The following is a 23964-nucleotide window of genomic DNA, read 5'->3' on the forward strand; positions in this document are numbered from 1 at the left end:
AGGGAGGTAACAAAATGCATAATCGACAAAATCTAGGCCTTACTAATAGTTAAAGGAATAAACTTCTTAAATAGCTGAAGAAAGTCACCACATCTTGCTCAAAGAAAGTGTTAAGAAACTAAAGGTTTTTCAATGCAAAGCCACCCAGAATATATAGGGTGCCAAAAACTCACACCTGATATTCTCTATGTCCAATTGTTGATAATATAGACAGTCCTGCATTTAAACTTGCTAAACAGTTGGCGAAATCATTAGCCTCTTCTTCCTTTCTAAAAAAATTCTATTCATATTATGCCATCATTTTAAAATCATATGCTAAAAAGGTCCAACATTATGATTTGTTTCAATAATATCTAATTTATTAATGTGCCCCTTGATTTGATGAAGTCCAATTTTTACCAGATATATTTTAATGAAATGGTACATGCTGATTATTTCACATGGAAAGGAAAAATATATAAATTGGATGGGGCAAAAATGCCCCCCCCCCTTTTTTTTTTTCCTCTAGTGTATTTCTAGTGTACATAGAACACTTACAGACCCAAGCACGCACGCACAGCCACACTCTTGGCTGCATTACGTAACTGTTTTTGCTATTTGACCACATGTCCAGATATATTAGATAAAATTTTAGTGCATTTAAACATCCAACATTATTATTATTATTGAGGCCTCCATGGAGTCAAATGACTCATTGTGGGAGTTCCTTCCTAGGAAATACAAAGTCCATCATACCACTCCTTGAATTCATTGACTTCTTGCTTTCACCACTCTATCAGGCAATGTATCCATGGTTCAACCACCCTCCATGCAAAGAAACCACTTATCACCCTCTTGTTCACAGCTTCTTTATGTAACTTGTCATAAGCCAGGGGATGGTCCTTGTCATCGCTCCTTCCCGCTGTTCCACCAAGCGAAAGAACTCCCCAGTGTCAACTGTGTAACTACCTCTCAACAGAGTCAGTAGTAGTAATCATATGCCTTTTAAATGATTCATCATCTTTTTCTATTTATAGAAAGCCAACATATACTAGAGGATATTTATACAAAAAACACATCATCCAGCCCAAAAGTACAGTATCTAAAAACACTAACACACAGAGCTAGTGCTATCTGTTCGAATGAAACTGCACTTACTACTCTACTTAACTACCTTCGCCGTATATTTTCAGCCAGATGATCTCCTTTCCCTACATACATAAGACCATAGCAAAACTTAACTATCCCATATATTGCACATCTGAAAATATATCCAGAGTGCTTAAATAAGTTTCACACCACATTCAAGCCATATATTAAACTGGAAACAGTCATCAATTCATCTAAGGAATAATTCCATCCTTTATCACATTCAAGAATATATGAAGTGGTCCTTGTGAACCGACTTACTATGGATGAACAGAAAGATCTGCTGACATCCATTTCAGAGAACATGGAGAACATAAATGCATTCACTATCAAGACACCCTTTCACATAAGATTAGATTGCAAAAACCAAAAATACTACATATAAGTCATTAGAGCTACAAAAAGAGATATTGTTTTTGGATTGAAAAGCAGTTATCAAACATTTGCCAAACCAACAAATATGGCTGTATCAATGTGCCAAATTCTGGCATTCCAGAGATCAGAAACTACCTTAATGAGTAGCCTCTGGATCCTTTCCTACATCTCTTCATCCTTTTGAAATCCAGGTGACCAAGATCTCATTTCCTTCACCTCCAACAATACATCACTACCAAGCAGTAGCACACTCAGGATTTAATCTTGAGGGGGGGTGAGTTGAGTAGACGATTTGAGAATACACATAGCATACGATATATGACTGAGCATCTGCAATCATTGCTAATTCATAAGTAGTATAGAAATAGAAGACACAACACAACATAAATAAAAACAAAACATGAATTTTAATTAGGAAAAGACTTTTGGAAAATTTTCTAGTGTTTTTTTCCTTTTTCTTTGGGGTGGCTCAAGGTCCCTTCCCCCTATGGGTGCACCACTGCTACCAAGTGTAAATTCTATATTCATCTTTGTTTCCCAAATTTTAAAACCTTACATTTTGCAACATCGAACTGACATCCCCACTACCATGCCCATTCACTCAATCTATTCAAGTCTTGTAAGGCCACAACATCTGCTCTACTTAAAGATTAAGACATGAATAATATACGTTCAAACATATATCAAAAAAGAAAAAGAAACTAGATGAAAAAAAAGTAATCTTTGACATACCTTTGGAGGATCCTCATATTTACTTTAAAATTTTTGATGTAACAACATTGGGAAATATAAATTCAGTAAAATACAGATAGAACTCTTAAATTATTTGTTTTAAGTTTATATTTTACTGATTTTATATTTTCCAGTGTTGTTAAATCAAACATTTTAAAATAAATATAAGGATCCTCCAAAGGTATGTCAAAGATTATGCATGCACCTGCAAAGCACAATTGGAAGAATGATGGTACATTGCACCCTTCAATTGGAAAAGGCCTAAGTTCAATTCTTGTTGTAACAAAAGGAATCCTTATATGAGTTTTTTTCAATTGAAGATGAGTTAGCCGATGTCATACAAAAGTAGCAGCAGTTTTTTTCCTCCCGAAAACTCAGGTTTTTCATCCCACATACAGAAAAATCTGCCTTCAGGACACATGCAATTTACAGACAAAAAATACTAGTGGTGGTGGTGAGAAGTAGATGCCACTGGTATAGATGGAAAGTTATAAAGTAGGTGCCCTCCCTCTATGAGTCTTACTCCTTGAAGGTGTTACGAAATAACAGTAATTATTTTTTCATATAATTTATTTTTGAATATATGTTTAAACGTATATTATTCATGTCTTAATTTTAACGACAGCTAAAATACAGAAATAAGGAAACTATTACATACTAAAAACATCATACAAGAAATAGAAGAATACTAGCAAAATTGGACACCACATAGAAAATAACAACAGGATTCCTAAACTAGCACTAGAATATAAACCTACAGGAAGAAAATACTGTGGGCATCCAAGACCAAGATAGAAAGATCAACCTCATCTACCGAGCAAGAAAAGGACATAAAGCCTATACCTAAATTGTTCAGACGACGACATCCATGTCAACACACACACAGCTTATATCTTCTCTATAAACAGAACTTTTATTCCCATTTTGATTTGGGAATTTCATTCCCAAATCAATAAATTTTCAATTTATCAATTATCAATATTATTTTTTGATGTTAATTATTATTAAACCTCCATAGAGTCAAAAGACTCATCATGGGGAGGTCTACTGTTACATACAGTTTATCATACCACACCTTAAATGTTTACTGTCTCTGTGCTCACCACACTCTTGGGCAACACATTCCAGTCACTCATCACTCTCCTTGCAAAAAAACCTGTTCTTCGCTCCCTTGCTCACTCTCCCCTTATACAGCTACCAGGGATGACCTCTTGTTTTCTCCCTATCTTCACCCATTTTATACAAAACCTCTCCCATATCAATCTGGTAATAATCACTTAACAGCTTATATGTCTCAATCATATTCTCTCTCCTCCTCCTATCCACCAATTTCTGCAAATTGTATTTTCTCAATCTGTCTTCATACTCAACATTCCAGAGACCAGAAACCACCTTAGTCTAGGCTTTATGTCCTTTTCTTGCTCTGTAGATGAGGTTGATCTTTCTATCTTGGATGCCCACAGTATTTTCTTCCTGTAGGTTTATATTCTAGTGCTAGTTTAGGAATCCTATTGTTATTCATTCTTTCTATATGGTGTCCAATTTTGCTAGTATTCTTCTATTTCTTGTATGATGTTTTTAGTATGTAATCGTTCCCTTATTTCTGTGTTTTAGCTGTCGTTAAAATTAAGACATGAATAATGTCTGTGGACCTTTTCCAATATATCTATCTTTTTTTGAAAACCAAGCGACAAAATCTGTGCACAATAATTCATGTGACCTAATCAGTCTCATACAAGGAGTAACTGCAACAAGTCAGTGACCTCCACATTGTTCCCGTTATCTGTTATGTTGTCCTCACAGTTTTAGCAATATGTCCTCAAATAGTAACAAATAAATATTTTGTGTTTTTTTTTTCATCATCATAATTCCTAAATTAATCTTGTCATAAATATACAGGGTGGTTCAAAATTCCACATACAAACTTTGAGGGGAGGAGGTAGAGAACATCAAAATCAACCATATTCACACAGGAAAGCATGACCGGAAATGCCACCCGAAAGTGATAGGCGGCACTGTTTGCCAGTGCTCCGGGTGAGCAATTAGGGCTTCCTCATTCAAGCTTTTGATGTCTTACAAAGAACATGCATCGTTTTACAAACACTGAGATGGCAGACATGAACCTCGTTTATGGGTTAGCTGACGGTAATGGACGAGCCACTGTACGAATGCATTGCGAAAGGTACCCACACAGACGTGTACTGCATCACCAAATGTTTGCACATTTTCATCAGAATTTGTGTGACTATGGATCATTCAGGGATTGCAGGCATGATAGTGGGTGGCCACAATCGACGTGAAATCCCACCATGGATGAGGAGGTGTGGCATGCGATGGACAATAATCCAGAGACAAGCACACGTGCCACTGCCTCTGCTATAGGAGTATCTCGATCCAGTGTGCGCATTTTGCACTCCGAGTCCTTACATCCATTTCATCTGCAATGGGTCCAGTTACTGATGGCAGAAGATTATCCTCAACATGTGGAATTCACGCAGTGGTTTCTGCAGAAGAGTGCCATAGACCCGGATTTTCCAACTTGTGTTTTGCTCACAGATGAAGCTTCATTTACCCGCGAAGGGATCTTCAATCACCACAATGTTCATGTGTGGGCCCATGGGAACCCACACGCTGTGCCATCACATGCTGCACAACAACGCTTCGCCATTAATGCCTGGGCAGGTATCGTTGCTGATGTCCAGTCGGCCCATACCTGTTACCACCAAGACTGGACTCCCAGAAGTATCAGACCTTTCTGGAAGAAGTTCTGTCAGATATACTTAAAAATGTTCCAATGACTGTTAGTCGACAGATGTGGTTCCAACGCGACGGGGCTCCAGCCCATTTTGGCATTTCTGTGCATCAGTATTTGGACAGGTCCTTTGGGGCTCGATGGATTGGGCGTGGTGGATCAGTCACATGCCCCCCCCCACGCTCACCTGATTTATTGAGCATTGATTTCTTTCTGTGGGGGACCCTTAAAGCCATGGTGTATAAAACGGCTGTTGTCTCTGACATGGACCTCGTGGCAAGAATCACCATTGCCGTTGCTAATATCCGGGAAACTCCAGATATTTTCAAAAATGTACGGCAATCAATGCGTCGTCAGCATCAGGCATGCATCACTGCTAATGGTCGTAACTTTGAGCACCTGATGTGAAACTATATTATGTATCCAACTACTATTAAACTGTTCAGTTATGTCTAATAAATTTTTTACACTACTTACTGCCTTGTGTTATTTCTATATCTTTGTGTCCTGTTAGTACCTTCCGGTGATGCTTTCCTATGTGAATATGGTTGATTTTGATGTTCTCTACCTCTCCTCAAAGTTTCTATGTGGAATTTTGAACCACCATGTATATAAATAAATAAATGTGTGTGTTTTCAGATGGAGCTTTATTTTCTGAGTGAAATTTTTTGCTCAACCTCAGAAATATATCTTACAAGAGAAAGTAAATTGTTCCAATACAGACAGCTGTCCAGATAGATAAAGAATTCACAATAATAAAAAAGTTTCTATCTGGGATTATTAATTCATGCGATTAGAAAAAAAAAAAAAAAAAATCCTTTTAAGTTGTTCCAAAAGAAACATTTTATTCTGGTTCAAAACCATTTCAACCTGTGGTAATGAATGCTAAGATCTTATTAATTAAACCATACTACTGCTGACATTGGTTAAATCCCATAGTGGCATGGATATCTTTACAAATCTTTGGATCAATTTCATTGCCAACCACTACTTATTTGAGATCTGAAGTACCAGAAATTAAAGAATGGATTACTTACATTAAATGAATTTTGATTTTTTTTTCTTTTGTGATGTTTTTTTTTGGCATATTCCTATTAATTAAGTATATATTATGTTCCATTTTTAAGTTAAACAGAACGTAATTTATTCATTCTTTAACATTTCTAGTCTTATGCATACCAATTATATTCTAATTTTATGACAAATGCCTGAAGTGGTCTGAAAAATTCCATTCTTGTCTAGAGCAATGGAATTTTTCTGAGATTATTTGACCCTAATCCCACTCATAGTATTAATGCATAATAGGCTTACAACTTTTTGTGAATGGGTTTCACATAAGAAGTCAAAGCCAGTCATGTAACTAGGCTGCAAATTATATGACCTAAAACTGCTGAAGAACATAACCAAGGAATAACGAAAAGACAATGAAAATAAGCAATGATGTTTGTGTGCACTTGTAAGCTGCAAAAGGGTGGTTGGGTCTATATGGCATTAAAAAACTGTCATTAAAATCATTGCTAAGTGCATGCCCAATTACCAGCTAATTAGTAAGTAGATAATACTAAGAAAGAGAGTAAGGATGAAATTAATAAAACGCATATGAAATACAAGAATAGCAGCAATAACGTGAATGGAATCACTCGTTCATCATGAATCTCTCGCTGAGAATATAATCCCAACCAACATTATCCCTCAGATGATCACCCTGTAAAATGCAGTTTTCAGGAAGATCGCTACCTTTAACAAGTGACAAACAGAAGCACCTGCCTTTTGCCTCGCCAATCTAGTCCTCAAGTGTAATAATAGACTTTTAACATGAGTACTAGTTGACACTCCGCTATATCCTCATTTTATAAACATAAATAATGTAAGTAATGTATCTCAATTATCATGTGGGAAGGGTGGGTTCGTACACGTAGCCAGGCAGCATTTCTGTGTGACCCGCGGTTCTGTTCTCTTTACTATATATAATTCAAAATATTGGGTTATATTAACGAGCACGGCTTCTCTAAAACTGATGAGTGATCCAAAAACAAAGGCTTGTAAATATTTACCGAAATATTTTTGAACAGTCAGGAAATTTTCCTGAAAAAAATTCGAATCTGAAAAATGCAGAATACACAAGATCAAGGCATGTATCGTTCCCAATGGCAAACCTTTGTTACATTTGTGAAGTAAATAAATAAATCATTGAAACTTTAATTCGGTTTTATTATTATGCATTTTCTGTTGTTAATATGAATTATGAAACAGCAATAGGCGAATGTTACGAATATTCTCATACAAAATTAAATGAAACAATAATAAAAAAAGCTCTCGTTCATCATGTGGTTATTTATCCTCTCCCATTAATAAATGGCATAAATAAAATTTATGCCAATTAATAAATAAAAGAGATATTTTACCAGACTATACATTTTACTTGACGTCAAGTCCGAAATATACAATAAACGCATGCACACACGCACAGTAATGACATTATGATAAATTTTTTTTTTTTCTCAACACCAGAAATATGTTGATCAAGAGAGCACACAACTGAAGGGATGAGGAAAACGGGGGGAAAAGAAAAGTAAATTCAATCACTCTCCATAAAATATGTACACTTTTTAAGACATACCTATAGAACTACTGCATAGTTGACATTTCAGTACAGTGGAAATGCTATTACCCGACATTGTTGGAAGTTAGCATTTTTGCGAAGTGGTCACTAAAATAATACTTCCGCCAAAACTTGCAAATAATGACATACCACAATTTATACTTACTACCCACAGAAGTTAAAACGAAATAACCCAACTCCACCAAAGAAATAACCAAGAACCCTGATGCTATCAAAATACTTCCAAAGTCAGATGGCGATAGACATTCTCACACCGCATTATGGTAAACACTGCACCGGCAACTAGTACGAGGTTATTTTACACCAGAAATTTAAGTGGATCACGATTGATCTTTCTTGTACTGTGTGGCCATAGCAACAGCAAAGAATCCTTAGAATCCATACCGCACTGCACAAAAACAAATAAAATAATAATAATAATAATAACAAAAAAAAAAAACCTACAAGACATAATTGGTTAAAAGTTATTCATCACTATACCTTCATTTCAGCATTAATAAAAATAAGCATTCTGTTTACACTGGAAAGAATAGACAAGTGTAGCTGGATTCCTCATTTTAATTACATGATCTGTGTACTAAATTTATAATAAATTTAAGTAAATACTGCCTGTACTAAATTCTATCAATTTTAGGGTGTTTTTCCAAAAACGAATTGTTTATGGAAAAAAACCATCTCATGAACGAACAAATATAAAGTGTGGGTGTGCGTACGGGGTGTGGGTGCTGCAAGAGTGTGAGTGTGGGCAGTGTGAACAGTGAACAATTTTTGTGCTGATTGAAATAATAGTGATGAACTTAAAAGTGAATGCGCTTCAAAGAAAAACCACCAGCGGGATTACGCGAAGGAATACGCCATATATATATATATACATATCTCAAGTAAGCAAATTTGAATATATCTAAGCATGAACAGCTTAAGTCCCGACGACTTTATATAGTTTTTAGTTAGGAAGCTGGCGCTCAACCTCCTCAAAAAAATTCTTGAAGAAATTTGAGGTTAAGTAACTAGGGTTCCTAAACCATTAGTCAACGGCAGTGGACACCACAGAAGGGGACGACACAACACCATATGAAGAAAGGAAGATCGACCTGATAATCTCTGCTCCCACACCAACAGACCATACAGAAACACAAGCGCGAAAAAAAGCGTGAAACAGCGGAGCCACAGACAAACGAGGGGATGGAAGAAGTCAACCCCCAACACGGATCCCCTCACCCCAACAACGAAAACGTCCCATCAATTGTACTACGGGAAAAAGATAGACTGCCCTCAGGCGCATTATGAAAAAGCAACAAAAACCATGGACGACTTAGGCATTAAGTATCAGTATCATACTTTCTCGCTTAAGTTAGGGAAAAACCTAAAAGTTGTGCCTAGGGGAGTAACGAAAAACATCACCACAGATGAAATAACCGAAGACCTCTGCCTCCACAATCTCCCACCTGTCAAGGTCAGCAAAATGCTGCAGGCTTACAAGAGCCCAAAGGCCCTAGTTCTCGTGGAGATACACAACACCTACAAGAATATATACAACAAAATAACGATCTGAAATCTGAAAAGTAAACCCGAACCACTGAGGAAAAGAACCTCGTCGGGTCAGTGTCACAGATGTCAAAAATAAGGGCATGTGCAGAAGCTCTGCAGGGATGATTACAAATTCCCCAAATGTGGACAAAAACCACCCCAAAACCACCTGCTCAAAACCGAGGACCTCACCAACCAAATGCGCGAACTGCGAGGGGACCCCACCCGGCAAACTACAGAGGCTGCAATTTACCTGTGTGATAAAATATATAAATAAATATAAATCCTCTAACCCCTTTTATTGCACCAAAGGAGCAGACGAGAGCCTTTTAGCAATAACTTTTGGGAGACTGAGGGGAATGGGTTCATTTCAACTATAGCCAATGAGAGAGCTGGCGCAAGACTCTCTCAGTAATTATATATGCGAAACAAGGTGAAGAGAGGCAGATGACAAGCGCTGCCATCTCGTGCATCATGAATCTAACACACACTATATGTTTGAAATTGTTTGGGTTCTATGGCGGATTTTGCTGAATCTATCGAGCAAAACACGCTTGCCCGTGTCAGAGTGACTAACTCAGAAACTGGTAGAGGCAAGGCGTGGTAAAAAAAAAAATCCTCTAGTCGCGACCCTATCGTAAGTCTTCGGGCAGACTAGCTCTAGAGATGTACAGACCACTTCCATTGAGCTTAACAAGCTCAACTGCCTGCAAGATAAGTTTCATTTTTTGGTATGGTAATTACCAAAATAGAAGGTACTGAATAGAAAGATATTAAACATTTATTATTCTTTCACAGCGAAATATATTATTGAAACATGAGAAATTCGTAAGCAAACAGAACATATTTGTTTGAAAACAAACACATGTTTGAAAACGATTTGTTTGAAAACAAACCATTTTCCCATTGAATTAATGTATTGTAAAATGGATTAATCCGTTTCCGAACCCCAGATGATTGCTTATTAAACCTTTATAACTTACAGTACTTAATGCATAAAATCGTATACAAAAAGAATAAACACAATAAATATATAAAATAGAGATGAACATTGAACTTAACTTTACCTGCATGGAGGAGAGTTGATGGTGTAAGTGGAAGGTGATGAGGAAGGGAAGTCCCTTTCCATAAAAACATCAGGTAACTGTCCTTTTGGTTTTTTTTCTCTTTCTCTTTTCTGTATCTCGGCACCGCTCTGCTTGAGAGTAGTGCCAAGGGAGAGAGAAAAGAGATGGCCTCTGCTTCAGACACACTGGGCATCTGTCTCACTAAAAACCTGTCCAATGAGATTTGTTTTTGCCTGCGTTTAAAAACGTTTTTGAAGTGAGACATGGCATTGGAATTGAAAAGGTTTATGATGCAGTTTGCTACAGCTTTGTCAGGGTGATATCTTTCCACAAAACTTTGCACCTCACCCCATTTTGCACACGTTTCGTTGATCAAAGAACTTGGAACATCCTTCCTTCCTTCCTCTGTCTCTGAAGACATTTCCTCCACCACCATCTTTTGCTGCTCCTTCTGAAGGCGTTTCAGTTCTTCTGTGGTGAGCTCATTCCTCTGGTCCTCCACATCAGCATTGTCAACTTCCAAGCCCGTGCTTTTGTCCTGAAACACAATATCATTGACAACAGCAACATACTTAGCCTCAAAGTCTTCAATGTCTCTGTCTGCAGCACAGTCTGGTCACAATTTCCTCCAGGTCGAGTTCATGGTCCATTAGTCACTTTCACCCAGGCTTTGTCAAGGATACTTAAAAGATGTTGAAGTGATTTTTCCAGAATTCTCTGAGCGTTAATTCTGTGTCAGAGGTCACTTCAAAACACCTTTGAAACAGTTCTTTGGTGTAGAGTTTCTTAAAGTTCAAAATGGCTTGCTGGTCCATGGGCTGGATTAGAGGAGTCATGTTAGGAGGGGAAGGAACTTCACTGTGATAAAATCAAACACCTCCATCAACTCGTCACCCAAGTCTGGAAGGTGAGCAGTAACTGAGGATCTCCCGCCATAAGCGCCTCCGTAGCGCAATTGGAAGAACGACGGTACATTGCGCCCTTCGATTGGAATTGGCCTAAGTTCGATTCTCGTCGCGACGGGAGGAATCTTTATCTGGTCGATTTCAATCGACGGTGAGTTAGCAGATCTCATACGGAGGTAGCAGGGTTTTTTCTCCCGGAAACTCGGGTTTTTCATCCCGCATACATACAAATCGGCCCTTCAGAACACACGCAATTTACAGACAAAAATTACTAGTTGTGGTGGTGTTGGAGGTTGGCGGTAGATGGCGTTGATTCGTAGTAGCGGTAAGGTCTAGAGATAGTTGAAGATGTCCTCCCACGATGAGTCTTCGGACCCCTTGGAGGTATCAGGAATAATAATAATAATAATAATAATAATAATAATAATAATAATAATAATAATAATAATAATAATAATAATAATAATACATCTCAGCCCACGGAGCACGTGGTTGCCGGTTTGCCTGTTCGGAAACTGGTGTGTTTTTTGTTCGGAAAATATGTTTGGGAACAGATTTGTTCGAAATGAGAGTCATTCGACAACCAAGGTTCACTGTATTTCGAAACAAAGAGAAAATCATAATTCTAAACTCTATGATGAATTTGTATGCAATTTGGTGAAAAACAGCATATGAGATGTGCAAGAACCCCACAAAAGTTGCAATTAAATAGCTTAATTTAGTCACAAATAGTTACATGAACACAACGGTCAAAAACAAAAGGGTGAACATTGGATTGCAAAGTTCCTCAATAAGGAATGCGGTACCTTACAGAAATACAACAATCATATTTCAAACTGTTTATATTGGTGTCCCAGAGCTCAGCTGGTAACAATTGCACTCCAAAGTGCCTCAAGGTTTTGGGATGAGCGGGTCAGAAAAGAAACACACCTACCTAGAGAATTCTGAACATGCTACTCTATAGAATTAAGGTCAGGAGACCTGGACGTCCATTTGATACGTACAATGGTCTTTTATTGAAGATACTGATCCACGAGCTTGTAGGATAAACGTCTTATTTGCAGCATTCGTGGTTTGGCTAGGGAACACATACCGGTAAAGGTGTCCATCTAACCAGATACTCCCCGAAATCATCACACTATCTCTGCCATAAGTGTCCCTTTCACGAATAATGAGGGACAATAACGTGTTCTTCCAAGATCAGAGCATGCTTGGTATCGCTTTATAGAGCAAATAGGGACTCGCCTGTAAACAATACGATCCCATTAATCTTAGGTCCACTTGATGTGTCGAGCCATGACTCGAGCCTTGCCCATTTCAAATGTTCTCTCCTGTGGTATGGGATTAGGAGCACACAGCCTATCAGTCACCTAACATATAGATCACCTTCGTGAAGTCTTCTGCACACAGTGGAAGTATATATCAATGTTCCTTTAGCCAACAAGATCAAATCGTAGCAGATTTAGAATAGCACTTCTGTTTTATCGAGTATATAAATGGAGTTATCGGTTATTCATTGCAGTTGTAGCCCATAGACTTCCTTCGCTGTATCCCAGGATGCTGTTAGATTGTAATTGGTTCCACAGTGTGTAAACAACACAACAACTCACATGCAACCATTTGGCAACCTGCACCTGACTTCGGCAGGGCTCTGGTCTTAGATTGGCTCACTATCAGTTCATTGGTTAAACGATGTCTTGCAGCCAAATCCAAGCATTTTGCTATCACAAAATATCTCACTCTCACACCAGACACGAAACTGAAAAACCACTCGAAAATATTAACTTGTATGCCATGGCTCATTTCATATATTGCTCACAGGGCCATTAATTTGTATATGATAACCAGACTCACTTTTACATAATGATTTTTTTTCTTTCTCACAAAAATATCATGATTTTTCTGTTTGTTCTTTAATTTATGGAAACTAGGGTATTTAAAAGAAAGCAACCCTATCCAGCGGCCTGTACACATTTGTCTTTGGTCAGTGCTTTTAAGACGACTAATTTCGTGGTGTGTGAATTATGATGGCCGAGGGAAGTGGCCAGAAGAAGCTTCCCCTGACAGTCGTAATTCCACCATCTAAATTTTATAAATGCAAACGTATTTATAAAATTTAGATGGTGGAATTTATGTAAAAAATAACCATTTATGTAAAATACATCTTAACTGGATAGTTGTGGATTAAGGGGAGGGTTTTCGGGCACCCGCATACAGTTTCTGTCTAGTGTGTAATTAAAATTAATAATTAGCGAAACCTATAAAAGCACTAATGAAAAAATGCCATAGAAGCTCCTGAACAGCACAGTAGTGTAATGTAAAGTTGATTCTGATGCCAAAATATTTTCATAAGTTCTTTGCAAACCAAAATTTCTTTCAAAGTATTTAGCCACGACACGATGGCAGTTTCGGCTTCACTCTCCTTTCTGAATTCCTATCAAATGATTGGTTCCTTTGGGCCATATGTCAGTATAACGGCTGAGGGTGGGCTTTCTTTCCAATCCTCCAAAACTTAGGACAAAACGGACTCGCATATTATCTTTGGGGAATAAAAGCCTTTGGAGGATTCATTGGTTATAAAAGAATAAAGGAAGTTTAACACCCCGCTTTCTTTCAACAACCATGACATTACTTACTGTATTGTATCAGAGAAGCATCTAAAAAGAAATGTTTCGATAATGATATCCAGAAAAAAAATAAAAATTCATTATTTTATCTTCTCCAGCATGCAATATAAGGGATGTTTTCAAAGTTACATTAGAAAAGATAGAAAAACTGGACATTTCTTCCTTTTCTATATATTATTATTTTTATACGGGCACCTCCATGGAGTTTGAAGACTCACTGAGAGAAACCCAATCTATCATACCTCTCCTTGAACCCATTAACAGACAAAGGATTCACAACTGACTCTGGCAACCCATTCCACTCGTTAACAACTCTCCAAGTAAAAAATATATTCTCACACTCCTACTAACTATACCTTTATTCAACTTCCAGGGATGACCCCTTGTTCTGGTCCCTCTAGCCAAGTGCTGAAATATTTCCCCTGCATCAATCCTATAAAACCCTTTAAGCAACTTAAATGTTTCTATCATATCTACTTAAAGGTTTCTATCATATCTACTTCTTTTTTTCCTATCAACCAACTTCTGCAATCCACAATCTTTCCCCATAGGAAATATTACACAGGCACTGACCATCTTTGTCACTTGTCTCTGAATCTTCTCCATAGCTTTCTCATCCCCAAGAAACTCCTAATTGACCAGACTTTAGCAAAATCAGTGCCGTAATGAGGGAGTGGCGAAAGAGGCGCACGTTATGGGCGCAAAACGTAAAAATGTAAAAAATAAAAATAAATAGATAGATATAAAAGTCCTCGATTTTATATTGAATTTTTAAATTTCGGCAATATGCTGCTTTAGACACACAAATTCTACAACTCATTTTGATGTGGTTAAGAGTAAGTATTTAACATGTTGCATTTATTAAAATTTAACTTGTTATATTTAAATTTTTCAAAATTTTTGTCAATTTTAGATTAGGGGAGCACAAGTTAGACATTTGCCACAGGCACTTCATACCCTCGTTACTGTACTGAGCACGGTAAATCCAGATATGGGCATATCAAGGCCTTAAAAAGAGAAATAACAACTTCCTTATCTATACTTGTTAATACCCAAATAATCTTATGGGCTACCCAATGGTGTAGCTAGAGTTTTTGCTACCTGGGGTGGTCTCTAATTTTGCTGTCCCTCTCAATACAACCAAAAATACTACAAAAAGTCAAAACGACGTTCATAGGGAAATAAATTAAAACACTATGTATATTTTTGAAGTAAAACTTTAATTTCAACATTCTAAAATGTTATTTATCTTACTTTTCTGTTAGCAAAATCGTCAATGACATTGGCGAAGCCTATTTCATAGTAATGTAGGTAATTCTTAATCAATTTTATTTAGAAAAACTCCTCTCAGAACTAACAACACTTACAGCAATTGTGAGGAAAATTCGCAGTCGGATTACAATATTTGGAAATGAGTTCTCGAGACTGTATTTTAGAATTAACTGCAAAAGTTCAAAAAAGGTTCAAAGTGCCGCCCGGGGCGGACCCCCCCAGCTACGCCTCTGGGGCTACCTAAGCGATATGTCCTCTAAACTTTAACTCTCTGTCTACCACCACTATCCCTAAATCTCTAGCTTCATCAATTTCCTGGAATACAATGCAATTAATGTGATACATGACTTGTAATCTCTTTATCCAGAAATGCATAACATTACATGTTTCCACATTAAACTGACACCTGTTATCTTTTGCCCGTACTGACAGATTATTTAAATCATCCTGCAAGCCCTCCAACATCACTTTGATTAACTATTACTCCATCTAATTTTGCATCATCAAACAAAAAACAATTGAATATTTCCTTTCAGGTTATTTCCTATATTATTCATGTACAAATTAAACAGTAATGATTCCAGAAGTGAACCTTATATCAAACCACTATTCAGCTGTTTTTGCCTCGATTCTGCCACTCCATATACCACTTTTTGATATCTGTCCATCAGCCATCCTCTTATCCACTTAACCAGTGTCGTATCCATCCTCATTTGTTCTAATTGGCATAACAGTATTCCATGTGGTATTCTGTCAAATATCTTTGCAAAATCCAGCAGAATCATCATAGAGCCATTTCATTTGTCCAACCCAGCTGTTACACTATTGGAAAAAGTTAGTAAATTACTAAGGCATGAGTGACCCTTCACAAAGCCATGAAGCCTCATAGCGTATCATATTCTTATCACACCATTCTTGAATTCTCTTTGGCCAATTTTTTCGGTACTTTTGTCATCATTCCTGGGATACTGATTGACCTATAGTTTGCTGCAGTCTTAGAATCTCCCTTATGCAATGGAATTATTTTTCCCTCTTTCCACTCCCTTAAAACTCTACCCAAGCTGAGACGTAAATTAAAGAGCCTAGTCAGAGTCATTACCAGTTCACTTGCACATGCTCGCAAAACGTTAGCTGATATCAGATCTAATCTCACTGCTGTATTTACATTGAAATTCTGCAATATCCTAAGAACCTCCAATTCATCCACCTCTGTTCCAATATCAGTGTCTGTCACATATGTTAAAGAAGTAACCTCATTAGGATGATATACCCTTGCAAAGTGGTCACTCAGTAACTCAACTATTTTATCTGCTTCTGTTTCCTCATACAACATCACCACTCATTAAGGTTAATCTTCCATAGTCATTCTTCCCTCTTCTTGCCACATAATGAAAGAACTCTTTGAGATTTCCTTTGGCCTGCTTGCCTAGATTCTTCTCATAATCTGATTTTGCTTTCCTTACCATACCAGTAACCTTTCTCTTTATATACCCTTCACAGAATTTTCTTCTTCTGCAGCTCATGCTTAGTGATATTACTCATCCATCTAACTCCTATCTGATTAACTCCCCTTATTTTAGGTATACCATTTAATATTGCTTCCTTTAGATGACCCTTAACTATATCCCATGCACTACTAACATCCTTATCTTGCAGTGTTTTATGCCATGGCACAGATTTAAGCTTCTTCCTAAGCTTACCATAATCAACTGTCTTATATTTCCACATATACCCCTTTTTGATATATGTGGAGGCAATGTACAAGATTGTAATGTTTTCAAACTTACATGTCATATAGGTTCAGACTATTGCTACCATTATTCTGCAGTGTGTTTCTTCTAAACATTGCATCTGTAGTCTAAGGCTATCACCTAGAGTGATGAATGATTTGTTTAAAAATCTAAAATGCCTAAATTCCTGAACAATGTTTTTTTCTTGGGTAATTAAATTTCCATGGTTGTTAATCAGCATTCCAGTTTTCGTTTATATCCTCTTTTTGCATATCCGACAGCATATGAAGAATCTCTTGTGTTATTTGTGAATTGAAGGATTTCTTCTGCACAACAAGTAATAATATTTTTGATTTGGGTTCATTTCTTATGGATGTTTCTCTCAAGTATAAGATATTTAATATTTAATAAAAAGTGTGAGAATGTAAATATGCTGTCTACGTATATTTACATTCTCACACTTTTCATTACATCCAGTGCCGGCGGAAGCGGGCATGCAGTGCATGTGGGCGCCGCCGCCCGGGACATGGTTCATAAGTTCATTTTTAAGAAACAAAATTTTTATCATAAAAACAAAAATTTAATATTTATCATTCTTAGAATGATCAATATCAAAATAAATAAGACCAGATACACCGAATAAAAAATTTAAAAAATGTATATTGCCGCCTCTTTGATCAGCCGGCTGTTTACAATTTTGCAGCGAGAGCAGGCTAAATGCTTGCCTGCAGAATGTTGTGTCTACTGCAGTCTATCTAAAGTGAAACGTGAAGAGTTTTTATGCGCAAAAACGAATTTTCGTACAAAACATTTGTTGCTAGTTAACCAGTCATATGGTACTCATCTCAGTAGGCTACTGACAGTAGCGCAGTGCGGACTATTATTTCGTCTTTGTGTCGTGTTGTGTAATAATTTCTTCTGGGTATAAAATATAAATGAAATCAAAAATTAAAAAAAAAAAAGGTTATCCGGTGCACAAAATCGTAAGCGTCATGCTGCGAAAGAAGCAGATATAAGAAACAAACTGGGACTCTTAATAAATTTGTTAATATATTAAAATTTTCTGATGCAGATTGTAACCAACTCGATACAGCAGAAATCAGAGTTGAAGAACTGTGCACATCATCCAGTTTTCATGAAAGTATTATTGTAACTATTTAACAAGATAACAAGACGCATGGTTTAAGTGAAAAACAGTTAGGAGAAGATTTAGTTGTAGTTGACAACGAAACTAACACATTGTTAGTCTCTGTAAATTTAGAAGATCCAGGTGAATGGGGAAATACTGATGAAAAATTACGAGATAAACTCCCCTTAGGATTGGTTTCTTTGCATGTAGGGTGGTTGAACCATGGACTGCATTGCTTGATTGAAATGGGGCCTGTTCAAAAGAAAAATATAATATATCCAAGAGATACATATGGTCGTAAATTTGGCGACACGTATTATAATAGAAAAATGGAAAACGGGGAGCTCGTGCCAAGAACATTTATTCCGAAACGTTTTTGCTTTTGTTGCAAACTTTTCGCACCTACAGAATCAAGTAGTCTTGTAGAAGGTTATAACGATTGAAGAAATGTAAGTACAACTTTCCATAGACATGAGACTAGTTTAACTTACATGAAAAATTTCTTAAAATGGAAGGAACTTGATAAAAATTTAAAAAACAATACTGCTACTATTGATAGCCAGCTCAAAGCATGTATGAAATGGAAAAGAAACATTGGACGAGTGTTTTAGAACTCTTGATTGAAATTATAAAATTCCTTGGTAGCCAAAATTTAGCTTTTCACGGAACATCTGATAAATTATATGAAAGGAATAACGCCATTTAAAATTAGTCGAACTGTTCGCGAAGTTTGATCCCGTTATGGAAAATTATGTTGAAAGGGCCCTCCAACGAAACAATAGAGTACACTATCTGAGTTAAGACAGCCAAAATGAAATATTGCAAACTTTAAGTAATGCAATCAGGGATACAATTTTACTATCAATGCGACAATCTAAATATTATTCCATAAGTTTAAACTGCGCACCTGATGGAAGTAAAACAGAACAAATGACCATTATTATTCGCTTTGTTTCCTGTGACAATGGAATTGTCAAGATCAGGGAAAACTTTTTAGGTTTTGCAGATATATCAGATACCACAAGACGTGGCTTATGTGCAACAATAATGGAACATTTGGAAAAATGGAACATTCCCATTGAAGACATGCGAAGTCAAGGGTATGACAATGAGGCAAATATGAAAGGGAAAAAATATGGGCTCCAAAATTTGCGTTTAAACAAAAATCCTTGAGCTTTTTACGTGCCATGTGCTGCCCATACTCTAAATTTAATCATTAACGATGCAGACAAAGTGAATGCAGATACAATTAGTTTCTTTGCAATTATTCAAGAAATATACAATTTCTTTTCATTCTCTTCCAAACGTTGGGCAATCCTTTTAAGGTTAGTAAAAAAATGAACATTGAAACAGCCATCAGAAACGCGATGAGAAAGTAAAATTAATGTAATCGGCATTCTACGACATCAGTTAGGAGAAATTTACGATACACTTTTTGAAATTTTAAATAATGAACATTTTAATAAAGAAACTCAGCATGAAGCACAAACATTATATCCTAAAATAAAGGACTACAAATTTATTTGCTCTTTTATAATTTGGCATGATTTACTTAACAAAATAAACCCTGTGAATAAAATGCTTCAAGACAAAAATATGAACATTACACTTGCTTTAGAATCTATCGAAAACTTAAAAATATTCTTACAAGAGTATCGATCAAATACAAATTTTAAAGAAGTTCTAAAAACGGCAAAAGATCTGAGTGAAGAGGTGGATGGAGAGCAAGAATTTAAAACTGGTACGGAAGTACGACGACGAAAGAAGACACGACAATTTGACTACAAGCATCATTACGAAACGCCACAATCGTCAGAAAATAAATGTAGAGTGAATGTGTTTTATACACTTATAGACGTTGCAATGTGTTCGTTAATAGAACGTTTTGAACAACTAAAAACATATTATGATAATTTCAATTTCTTGCATGGATTACTACAAATTAATAACGACGATTTACGAAAAAATTGTGACGATTTAGAGATTCTCTTGAAGGACGGCGACAATAAAGACGTAAATGCAATAGAACTGTATGACGAGTTATGTGCTTTCCGGGATATTTTTCGAAAGGATAATTTAAATATTCAAAACCTTTTCGATATTCTTAATTTTATTGTGTCCAATAATTTATCTCTCTCTAACTTTTCAATTGCTTTTAGAATACTATTAACCTTACCTGTTAGTGTAGCGAGCGGTGAACGTTCCTTTTCCAAGTTGAAATTGATTAAAACCTACTTAAGAACAAGTATGTCACAAAATGAGGCTTGTTAGTTTGGCGTTAATAGCTATTGATAAAAAAAATGAAACCCAGCCATTGGGGAGGGCAAATTAGTCTTCTCGGTACCGGTCCCAAGCCCTGATAAATGGGGAAGGTTGGCATCAGGAAGGGCATCGGGCCATAAAAAAAAACCATGCCAAAACCAAGGATGAAATGTTGAATAACAGAGAAAGGACCACGGCTAGGGCGTACCCCGTAAGCGATGCGCAGTTCTGTCGCACGAGGACTGTGAGAAGTGGGCTATGGCTACTGAACCAAGGACGGGTTCGGCTAAAGAAGCGAGTCCAACAGAAAGAGAGTGTGTGTAAAGTAAGAATCGGATCGCTGAATGTGGGTACAATGAATGAGAAGAGTAGGGATATAGTGGACATGATGAGAAGAAGGAAGCTGAAGATTTTTTTGTGCGTGCAGGAGACAAGGTAGAAGAGTAATAAAGGAGCTGGCGGAGGGATATAAACTGTTTTATAGCGGTGTGAATGAGAAGGGAAGAAAGGGAGTTGGAATTATCATCGATAAAGAGCTGAAGGGTGGTCTGCAAAGTGTGCCGGAAGAATGATCGGATTATGAGCGTTAAGCTTGAGATGGGAGGAAGTGTGGCTACTATAGTGTGTAGCTATGCCCCACAAGTAGGTTGTGATGAGGAGGCGAAAGAGACATTCTGGAGAGAACTTGACTAAGTAGTAATGGGAATCCCTGATGGTGAGAGAGTGATCGTCGGAGCAGATCTGAATGGGCATGTAGGAAGGTGACGAAGCGGTGAAGAAAGGGTACATGGGGGTTGGAGTAGTTGTGAAAGAAATGAAGAAAGTAAAAGAATCATAGAATATGCTGTGGCCTTCGATCTGGCTATAGCTAACACGTGGTTGAAGAAGAGAGTTGGGCATCTGATAACCTATAAGAGCAGGGATAGAATGAGTCAGATTGACTATATTATGTGCCATAGGAAACATCTGAAGGAGGTGAAAAACTGTAAAGTGATTAACGGAGAAAGTGTAGCGGCACAGCACAGGTTTGTTGTGGTAGACTGTGATATAAAAGGGGAAAAGAAGAATAGACGGAAGTGGCAGATACAGAGGAGAATAAAGTGGTGGAAATTGGAAGAGGAAGGCCCAAGGAATAAGTTTAAAGAAAAAGTATTGAAAGAAATGAAGTTACCAGAGGATGTGGAAGAATGCTGGGACGTTAATAGTCGGAATATTAGAAAAATTGGAGAAGAGGTGCTTGGAATAACATCGGGAAAGGGACCACCTGAGGATAAGGAGGCATGGTGTTGGAATGAGGAGGTGCAGTTGGAGATCAAGGAAAAGAAAGAGGCAAAGAAAAAATAGGACATGAATGGAACTAGAGCCGACAAGGAGGCATATGGATTAGCGAAGAAAAATGCAAAGAGAGCTGTGGAAAGGGCGAAAGCGAGGTCAGTTGATGAGGTTTATGAAGAACTGTAGAGAAACGGTGGTGTAGCTCAGTTGTTGAGAATAGCAAAAGCAAGAGATAAGGCCTCGAAAGACATAACATCAGTCAAGCAGATAAAGGATGCCTCGGGAGTAGTATTACAAGAGGAGGACAAAATTAGAGGAAGATGGAAAGAATATTTCCGTAAACTACTAAATGAGGAGAATCCGAGAGAGAGGTGTGAGGATACAGAGGCAAACAAGAGACCGGTGCAAGACATAAGTAGAGAGGAAGTGGATTGGGTACTGAGAAAAATGAAGAATGGAAAAACTGTGGGGGCAGAACAGATACCTGGGGAAGTATGGAAAAGTTTGGGCAGTGAGGGCGTGGATATGTTATGGGATTGAGGAAAATAGCCCAACAGGAAAAGATACCAGAGGAATGGAGGAAAAGTATTCTCATCCCAATCTACAAAGGAAGAAGAGATGTTCAAGACTGTGGCAACTATAGAGGGATCAAGCTGATGTAACACACATTGAAGATATGGGAAAGAGTAATTGAAAGGAGGATATGGCAGGAAACGAAAATTGGTGAGGAGCAGTTTGGATTTATGCCAGGAAGAGGGACAACGGATACGATATTTGCGCTAAGGCGATTGATGGAGAAATATAGAGAGATGCAAGCGGAGCTGCACATGGTATTTATAGACCTGGAAAAGGCATACGACAGAGTGGCCAGGCAGGAGGTATGGAGGTGTATGAGGAAGAAGGGGGTATCGGAGAAGTACGTGAGGATGGTGAAGGAGATGTATGAGAGAACAGATACTCAGCTCAGGTCTAGTGTCGGCATGACAGAAGGTTTCCCCATTGTCGTAGGGCTACACCAAGGGTCAGTTCTGAGCCCCTACCTCTTTGACCTGGTCATGGATGTACTAGTGGAGGATGTCAAGAAGGAGGCACCATGGAGCATGCTGTTCGCCGACAACATTGTTCTATAGGAATCATCCTGAGAGCAGCTTGAAAATACCCTGGAAGAGTGGAGAAAGGTATTGGAGGAGAGAGGCATGAAAATTAACCGGGAGAAGACTGAATATATGTCAACGGGGAGTGACGAGGATATGATCATACGACTTCAGGGTGAAAGGCTAATTTCAGGGAAGAAATTCAAGTACCTTGGGTCGGTCGTCGAGAGGAATGGTGACCTGGATGAGGAAATACAGCACATGCGGCTGGATGAACTGGAGGAAGACGAGCGGGGTCCTGTGCGACAAGAGAGTGAGTTGTAAGAGGAAAGGAAAGCTGTATAAAATGGTGGTGAGGCCGGCGATGCTTCATGGCACGGAGACGTGGCCTATAACAAAGGCACAGGAGAGGAAGATGGAGGTAGCGGAGATGCGGATGTTGAGATGGATGAGTGGTATGACAAAGAAGGACAGGATAAGGCATGACTACATCAGAGGGACGATTAAGGTGGGACTAATTGGCAAGAAGATACAAGAAAGTAGGCTGAGGTGGTTCGGACATGTAGAGAGGAAGGGTGAGGAGTATTTTGGTAAACGAGTGGAGTATATGGAGTTGGAGGGAAGGAGGAAAAGAGGCAGGCACAAGCTCAGGTGGAGGGATAAGGTGACAGAGGATCTTAGGAAGAAAGTATGGAGTCCGAAAAACGCCCTGGACCGGAGAACTTGGAAGAGGAAGGTTAAAGATCGGTGGGCCGACCCCGTTTAACATGGGATAAGGAATAGTGAAAGAAGAAAGAAGAAGCTATTGAAAATGATATATGTGCGGAATTAGACCTTAAGACCATTATTTCTAATTTTGTGAATATGAAATCAAAAACCCTAATATTTTAATTAAAAAAATTTCAAGTAAATTTATGTAATTTAATTTTCTGATATTCTGTAAAGATGTTATTTTTTGAATACTTATATTAAATGTTTTAATTATTTCTCAATTCTTTTCTTATTTTCGAAATGCAAGAATTTTTTAAACTTTAGAGTTCAAATAAATTTTAACTTTAATTAAACTTCATTTTAATTTTGTTAGCGATTCGGTGAGAAAGCTATAATCCCTGTATCATTATATTCAACGATTAAAGTGAAGTGGCTTTATCAAAATTTGCTTTAACTTTTGTGAATTTTTTGAATCTTCGGGTTTTTAACGATTATCCTGCCTAATCCACACCCTCGGTTCGTTACATTTAGCGAACCAACGTGTGGCTGCTCCGTCAAAATTTATTTAAGAAATTTCAAATAATTAAAATTTTTATTATCATAAAAGAACCACACACGCCCGAATTGTTACAGGGGCGCTTAGATAGAAATTGCATGCGGGCGACAAAGACCCTAGCGCCGGTTCTGATTACATCAATTAGTATTTCCATTTCTGTTAGCATTTCTCCCGTTTCAAAGAACCTTAGCTTGAAATG

The 23964-nt window shown here is 37.6% G+C and overlaps 1 protein-coding gene across 2 annotated transcripts in view; it reads right to left on the reverse strand.

Annotated features, from left to right (window-relative positions):
• Positions 1-7934, reverse strand: part of LOC150092692 (nucleosome assembly protein 1-like 1) — a 245547-nt gene extending 237613 nt beyond the window's left edge. The window contains exon 1 of one of the 2 annotated variants that reach the window (XM_090414480.1): positions 7756-7934. The gene's annotated coding sequence lies outside the window, so the exon portion shown is untranslated. Of the gene's footprint in view, positions 1-7607 lie in introns of both variants that reach the window. The other variant, XM_090414479.1, reaches the window with a different exon arrangement.
• Positions 7935-23964: the final 16030 nt, after the last annotated feature.

Source organism: Typopeltis vanoorti, chromosome 25 (assembly GCF_054136105.1).
Source record: "Typopeltis vanoorti isolate ZY-2024b chromosome 25, IOZ_Tvanoo_1.0, whole genome shotgun sequence".
NCBI lineage: Eukaryota > Metazoa > Arthropoda > Arachnida > Uropygi > Thelyphonidae > Typopeltis > Typopeltis vanoorti.